We start from the raw sequence: 8541 nt of genomic DNA on the forward strand, positions 1-8541 counted from the left end.
ATGCAAGAGTATGTACCGATTCCACTTATGTGGAGTCTTAGGACGGGCAGAATTATCTATGGTGACAGAAGTCAGAAAAGATGTTCCGGAGCTTGCTGGTAACTTGGAAGGGGCATGAGGGAGCCTCCTGGAAATGTTCTATAGTTGATGTGGGAATGGGGGGAGGGGAGGGGTAACATACATGTAGCATCTGTAAAAATCCATCAAACTGTCTACCTAAGAATTACCAATCCTGTCTTCTAAATCATCATGCCCTCCTCTAGCCTGGGCAGAAAATTGTGGTGCAAGGAAAGGAGCCATGGGTAACTCTTGTGAGAGGTCAGTTGTGGGTTCTTGGTTCTAAGAACAGCTTCTTGTGGGGGGGGCACCCTCAAATCCCCGGTCATTGGTAATTCACAGCCTCTCTCCTCACTCACTAGGGTTTGTTTTGTTTTGTTTTGTTTGAGAGCAGTTGAGCAGGTACAAGCCATACTGTTTTACGGGGTATACATCTGGCTTCCCCTCCTTGCCCAGGCTTTTGGTGGGACCAACCAGAGACAGGCAGGCAGCTGCTGGAGTAGGGATGGTTCTAGAGCAAGTACAAGAGAGGCTCAAGGCATTGTTCCCAGGCATCCATTTCTCCTCAGTAATTGGGTGCTCCGTGATTAGTAGGGAGAGTGAGCTCTGTCATTAACTTTTGTTTCCCAGTAACTGACCCTCTCAAGGTTGCTGCAGAGGTAGTGGGAGGGCAGCTGAGTTTCGGGTAAATTCCTGCCAACTGTTTTCTTGGCTGATACTGTGGGGCAGAAGAAGAGTGTAACGGCCTTTTCTTCAAAGCTAGAATCCAACTAACTCTGCCTCAGAAAAGTGCTGACACACAGCCCGGATGCGATCAGACACATTTCTCCCATTTTCTGCTGCTCTCGGTGAAAGCTACTGGTGTTTGATGAGCGGAAACAAGCCGCCCTGCTGAGATTTCCTGCCGGTGCCAAGTGTTTCTGCCAAGAGTGCTGAGTCTCCGCCATGCTGAAGAGGTATCTTTGTGCAGACTGGCTCAGTGAGACAGCCTCCCCACGGATTAGTAGGGCTGGTGGCATTTCCTGACCTCTGCATAGACGCTGGGGCCAGAGCAGAGGGGTGCATGTGCGTGAGCGGGCACGTAATACACACACATCATGAGCCCCAAGGCTCGTGTGGAGGGTGGAGAGTCTGACTATTTCAACACTACCTGGAAGGTTTGCTTGGAAATACTTTCCTTACCTGTCACATACTTCGCTTGGGAAACCGAAGGCTTGGGAAAAGAATAATTCCCCTTCTACCTTTCCTTTATTTTCTGGGTTTATTTTCTTTTATTCCTGAAGAACCACCCTCAAAACTCTTACAACCATTTTTTTTTTTTTTAAGATTTTATTTATTCATTCATGAGAGACAGAGAGGCAGAGGCAGAGGGAGAAGCAGGATCCCCTGCGGAGCAGGGAGCCTGATGCGGGACTTGATCCTAGGACCCTGGGATCATGACCTGAGCCGAAGGCAGACGCTTAACCGACTGAGCCACCCAGGCGCCCCTCTTACAACCATTTCTTTAGCGGCATTTCTTCTATCAATAATTCTGTGCAGCTTTCTGTTGGAGACAAGAGATGCTATTAGTTATCTTTACAATTCTGTGGATAATTGAGAGGCCTCCTGCAGTCTGTGGCAAAAGAAAATCCAGAGCAAAAGAGCCCATGGATGGGGCTGGACATGCCCTTCACTCCCACAGTTGGTGACACATTAATAACTGGGATAATTGCACCCATAATGGTCCCAGCAACAGAAATTTCAGTGATAAAATGCTGTACAGTTGGGGCCTTTTCTGGGACCTCCAGGCCAGTCTGTGTAAACCTCTTCTTGCCAGCCCTGTCCCTCCCACACACAGGCCTGCTTGGGTCCAAACTGCCCTGAACCACACTGACTTTTTCTTTTCTCCCTCTGATCCACTTTTCTTGAATAGCCATAAAGGGCTGTCTATCCACAGGGCAGTGAAAAGAAGACCTTAAATCTTTTCCCTTCATTCTATCACTATGGTATAATTTTATAATTCCTTTACAATGCCCCAGGATGGCAGAGAGAAACAGGGAAGAGCTCTGCCCTTTGTCTTGGCATCGCGGGAATTTTCCCCAGACTCCCCCGTGGAACTTGGCTTACGCCAAAGCCCAAATGAAGAGGACAAAGGCCAAGCCACACAGCAGAAGCACCACTCCCAAAACTTTCCAGAAGTTACCATGGATAGAAACTGGAATCCCCATTGGTTTTTCTTTCTAAAACACAACTTTTACTGAACTGTGTGTTGGTCACCGTTAAGACAATGGACCTGTCCAAGCATCTTGTCTAGGAATCAAGGGGAGAAAGACACTGTGGGGCCCAAGAGCAGATGAATTGCTCCTGAGAATGGAAAACAAATGAGCCGAGGTACAAATGGATGGAAAAACAAAAGGAAGAGATTCCCTGAACAATGCTGACTATTGAAGGGAAGGGGGCCGTGGACAGAGGCCCAGGTCGTGGGACCAGCTGAGGAGGGGGGGGTGGGGTAGCTGTCAGCACACAACGGAGGACCGGCGTCTTCTCCCCCTAGCCTTGTGATCCATGAAAACTCCGCGCTCATCTTTCCTGCCAAAACCAGTATCTGCACTGTTGCTGGAAGTTTCTGTGCCCCTAAAATAGACAGTGATGCCAGAGTTTACCTCCTGCCCCCCTTGCTCCCTCTCCCAGCTGGCTTGCATCCTGTGTTTACAATGGGTACAGGTATTTTCTTTCTTACACTGGGCAGCAGGGAGGCCTGTGTGAATTTCAGTGGAACATATGGACTCCACTGGAACTTGACCTCTTTGTCTCTGTGGATGGGTTTATAATGGCATCAGCAGGAGCACAATGGTCCCGGCCTCCCCCATCCCCCAGGAGGCGTGGTTGAGGGTGTTTCTTTCTCTCCAGAATACACGATCACCTTGCCCTTGGGGCACATTCACAAAAGTCATAATGTGGGGACACTTCTGTCTGGGATGTGCAGGGAGGAGTCTCTTCTACCTGGAAGCAGCTAAGACTCAGTCATCTTGCGGGGAAGTGCAGGATCCCAGATGGGGCAAGATTTGGGGGATCCCCTCCCTACCACCACAGGATTGGCCCTGCTGCCCACCAACAATTTCTGGAAGGTTCTCCCAGCCTGTGGTGTCTTCGTCGTGCGGTGGCTGGAGCCGTGGGATTCTTGTTCTGCAGACTCCCTGGGAAGACTCAGGTCTGGGATAGGAGTTCAGTAGAGATAAGGTCAAGGCTTATCATTTTTGGCCAGAATCACTGGAGGTCTGAGATGGAAGAAACTATAGACAGCTCCTGATTCCAACATCTTATTTCGTATGAAAAAACAAGGCCCTGAGAGGAAGGTAAGCCATCGGGCCATGGTCATACAAGTGGTGTCAGAATCTGGATTAGGGCCTGAGCGTCCCTTCCAGGGTATCATATAAATCCTCATGTCATGGGGCAGTTGTTGAGGAGGCTGTCATCAAGCTGCACCCTGTCTATAATGTGGACGGAGACAAATGGTTCACTCTTGCTTATGGGCATATACACTGACAAATGCCTTTTTTAAAAAAAAGATTTTATTTATTTATTTTATTTTGAGAGAGGGAGGGAGCACAAGCAGGGAGAGGGGCAGAGGAAGAGGAAGAAGCAGACTCCCCGCTGAGCAGGGAGCCCGATGTCGGACTCAATCCCAGGACCTTGGGATCAGGACTTGAGCCCAAGGCACACGCTTAACTGACTGAACCACCCAGGCGTCCTGAGCTTCTCTTACTCTACCACAAACCTTTTCTTCCCAGGTCTCCATACGCATTTTTTTTTTTTTTCTCATGATCATTCCCTCTCTGCAGAGGAGGCCACTGGGGCCCAGAGAGGTGACTTTCCCAAGGTCCTAGCAAAAAGCATCGTCAAAATTCAAATCCAGCTTTGTCAGACTTTACCACCTGGGTGTTCTCTGTGACATTTCTTTGTGGTCCCTCTGCCTTGGGCTATGGAGGCATCGTGAAGCCAGGCAGGGGATCAGGAAGCTGAGGGAAGGAGTCCTGGAGGTCCCACACACCAGTGCTAAATGGCAACCTGGAGACTCCCTGCTATGTGCCCCAGCTCCCATCTGACGCTGAGCCATCCCCAGTGTTCCTTCCGGGTCCCCTGTGACCCCTTCTCTCCTCTACTTGTTCCCGCAGATGTGGTTCCTCTGTGCAGGCCTCAAAGCTACTCTTGGGAGAAAACAACTTTTCATTATAACTAAATGGGTTAAGTTTGGTTCTGTCTGCTCATTATACAAGCTCATCCCCAAGTGACACAACTCCTGGGTCTTTAAAAGTACACACATGCACGTTCGCACGTTCACACGTACATACACACACACACACACACACACACACACACACACACCCCAGAATGGCATCTCTGCTTGGAAAAAACCAAAAAACAAAAATGAAACAGCAACTTTGGAAGCAAACTTTGCTAATTCTTACCCCATCAGAGAAGAAGCGAGAAGTTTTCTACACACAGATAATGGGAAACTACATTTCAGAAAAACTGAGGTTTCAAAGCAAACCACGGGAGCCCAGGGCAGTGTGAGCAAGAGAGTTAGTGTCAAGAAAAGGAGAAAATTCTAGAGGTGTGAGGGGGAAGGATAGTGTTAGAAGGGTGGGAATAAATGGAGGAAAGCCAGCGAATGTTTATGTCTCAAGTTAAATCAGCATCTGCGATTGTAAGTGTGGACAAGATGACTGGGATCTGGAAAGCAAATCTTAAATGTTCCTCTTTGGAAAGATGATGGTTATGGATGAAATATCTTAGTAATGAGTCATGAGCAGGAATCTGAGAGAAATCCCTTCTAAGGCAAGAGCAGCTAGGTCCTACAGCCATGATCATTTTTTGGTTAGGAGTTAATCCAAGTGTTGGCTGGGGCCCCATGTGGAGAAAGACCAGCAGTAAGCCGGCACAGCTCGGGAACATGGCTGGCTGTTCCTCAGTCTGTGTGTAGGAAGACTGTGGGGTTGAGGAGGGGCAACATGACTGTGGGCCTGGAGGTGAACAGAGATACCAAGTGTAACGCGTACACACAGAGGCTGACTTTTCCAAAATCTATAGTCATTTAAATTGGTGGAATGCTTACTTTACCATGTAGGCAGGGCAAGTGTGGGAATGAGCATTTTGCAGTTGAGGAAATGAGGCTCAGGTAGATAGAATGACACCTAGCTCCCATAGTTTGGAAGAGGTGGGGACCAGGGTGGAACTGGAGATTTCAAGTCCACTTGACTTCAGGCTAATCCAGATTTCTCCCACTGGAGCTGGGGCTACAGGTCTCCTCTCTCAGCAAATGGATACCCAAAGGAAATTGAGTTTCTGTTAGAACGGCAGAAAGGGACAGATGGCGAGGAACTGGCAGCCAGCAGATCCCCACACACATTCTGTCAGTCCTATACTGAGAGATCGTCAGGTTGCTTCTCATGTTTTGCTTGTGCACACAACACTGCAAGAAATAGTCTTGCACATATATTATTACCCTCAGGTGCTCTCACTTCTGTGGCCTAGATGTCCTGGAGTGGGCCAGCTGGGACCAAGGGCATGTACATTTTAAGTTTCATTATGCACTGCCTGATTCTTGCCAAAAATGATGTGGCATTCACATTCCCCAGAGATGGGTGGGAAAGCCAGTCTCCCCATATCTTCTCCAGCTTCCAGCTTATTGTCCATTGTACTCTGCTGCCACCATTTTGGGAAGCATTTGCTGATTGCCAATCAGACATGTTTATAGTGGCCCACTGAGTTACTATTAGTTAATTACCTTCTGATACCTGACTTCTAAAAGACATCTGTTCTTTTTAAAAAAATTTTTATGGATTCTAACTTATTTTATTATTTAAAAATTCTTAAATTCCAGTATAGTTAACATACAGTGTTATATTAGTTTCAGGTGTACAATATAGTGACTCAATAATTCTATACATTACTCAATGATAAGTGTGCTCTTAATCCCCTTCACCGATTTCACTCCTCCCCACCTCCCCTCTGGTAACCATCAGTTTGTTCTCTATACTTAAGAGTCTTGTTTTTGGCTTGTCTCTCTTTTTTTTTTTTCCCCTTTCTTTCTCTTTCTTCCTTTCTGCCTTTCTTTTCTTTCTGCCTTTCTTTTCTCTTTCTTTCTTTCTTTCTTTCTTTCTTTCTTTCTTTCTTTCTTTCTTTCTTTCTTTTGTTTCTTAAATTCCACATATGAATGAAGTCATATGGTATTTGTCTTTCTCTGACTGACTTATTTCACTTAGCATTATACTCTGTCGATCCATCCATGTTGCAAACGGCAAGATTTCATTCTTTTTTATGGCTGAATAATATTCCATTGTGTGTATATACCGCATCTTTATCCATTCATCTATTGATGGACACTTGGGCAGCTTCTATTTTGGCTATTGTAAATAACGCTGCAATAAACATAGGGGTGCATACATCTTTTCGAATTAGTGTCTTTGTATTCTTTGGGTAAATACCCAGTAGTGGAATTACTGGATCGTAGGGTAGCTCTATTTTTAATTTTTTGAGGAAACTCCATACTGCTTTCCACAGTGGCTGCACCAGTTTGCATTCCCACCACCAGTGCACAAGGGTTCCTTTTTCTCTACATCAAAAGACATCTGTTCTTAAACGACAAATGAAGCTGGTCTGGGGTTGACAGATTTCACCAAAGCTACAAGTGCCACAATCTCTGGAACTTGAGTGTTGATTCTCCATCTGCTGTTGAGGTGGTTCTTTCTCTTCATTTACGGGTGTTCACACTATACTGTGGCTTATCCTTACTCTATGGTCCTAAGCCACTTCTTAGAACATTCTCCATCTTGCTTGTGTTTACCCTTAGAATATCTTGGAAGGGGCGCCTGGGTGGCTCAGTCGGTTAAGCGACTGCCTTCGGCTCAGGTCATGATCCTGGAGTCCCGGGATCGAGTCCCGCATCGGGCTCCCTGCTCCGCGGGGCGTCTGTTTCTCCCTCTGCCCTCTTCCCTCTCGTGCTCTCTGTCTCTCATTCTCTCTCTCTCAAAATAAATAAATAAAATCTTTTAAAAAAAATAAATAAAAAATAAAAAAGAATATCTTGGAAGGTTTTTGTTTTCTTTTTGTTTTTGTTTTTTGCCTTTGGCCAGTTCACAGAGATACGCTAGGACTCTGCCATGCTGGTCACACCTGTCTGGTCAGGAGCAGCTGGGCTCAATAGTAATGGCCTCAGTGTCCGAGGAATTAAGAGAAGGCTGAAGTTTAGACACGTATCTACTTGGCCAGTTCGAAGCCTATCTTGCAGCCCATGGTCGAGGGTCTTTTTCAGATGATGGTACAGCTTCCACATGTCACTATGCCATTGTTCCACATGGCGAGTGACAATGACGACTGCCTGGTAAACCACACGCCATTCAAGATCCCAACACAGTTCCCAGATATATTTGCCTCAGTACCACAGCCTCTTGCATGCTTATGTTAACGGTGGATTTCTTTATCACTGGTAGTCTTTTTTCTTTTTTTTTTTTTTAAGGATTTTATTTATTTAATTTACAGAGAGAGAGAACAAGTAGGGGGAGCAGCAGAGGGAGAGAGAGAAGCAGGCTCCCCACTGAGCAGGAAACCTGATGCCGGGCTCGATCCCAGGAACCTGGGATCATGACCAGAGCCAAAGGCAGAGGTTTAACCCACTGAGCCACCCAGGTGCCCCTATCATTGGTGTTCTTGATCAGCTCTGAGATACAGAAAACATCACATTCTTTGGGGTCACATTAAGAACCTGAGTTTAAGGGCACCTGGGTGGCTCAGTTGGTTAAGCCACTGCCTTCTGCTCAGATCGTGATCCTGGAGTCCCAGGATCGAGTCCCTCATCGGGCTCCCTGCTCAGCAGGGAGTCTGCTTCTCCCACTGACCCTCCCCCCTCTCATGTGCTTATTCTCTCTCTCAAATAAATAAATAAAATCTTAAAAAAAAAAAAGAATCTGAGTTCAAGAAATTTCTGGCAATATTTGCAAGGCTGTTTATTCCAAGCATTTTGTTGTTGTTGTTGTTGTTTTAATGAATGTAAATGCACCAACTGCTGGAAATTTATGTCCGAATGAGCATAGATTACAGTGTCATCAACATTTTACAGTTTGTTAATTCAAGGAGAACGAAAACTTTGTTTTTCAAATATGCACACTTACACCTTTCATCCAAGCTTCCCTCTTTCCAGCTACTCGCTTTGGAGCTCACTTCGTGATCCTGAGTGTCTTAAATTTTATGCACGAATTAGATTTTGGTAATCTAAGTACTTTCACCATACCTTTATTGCGTTCCTCCGCTGTGTGAAGCACTCAACAGGTTAGAATGAATCGCAAGAACTTTCTAGGTACCAGAATGCTGCCACTGAAATTTTAGTAAAATCAGCATCTATTCCATGTAACTTGAGGGGTGAGAGTTGGTTGTGGCACTAAAACATGATGGATTTTGTTTAAATCTTGCCTCTAACTGCATGACCTTGGGCAAGTTCCTTTCCTT

The sequence above is a fragment of the Mirounga leonina genome, unplaced genomic scaffold (assembly GCF_011800145.1).
Source record: "Mirounga leonina isolate KUSES-001 unplaced genomic scaffold, KU_Mleo_1.0 Mir_151, whole genome shotgun sequence".
Taxonomy (NCBI): domain Eukaryota; kingdom Metazoa; phylum Chordata; class Mammalia; order Carnivora; family Phocidae; genus Mirounga; species Mirounga leonina.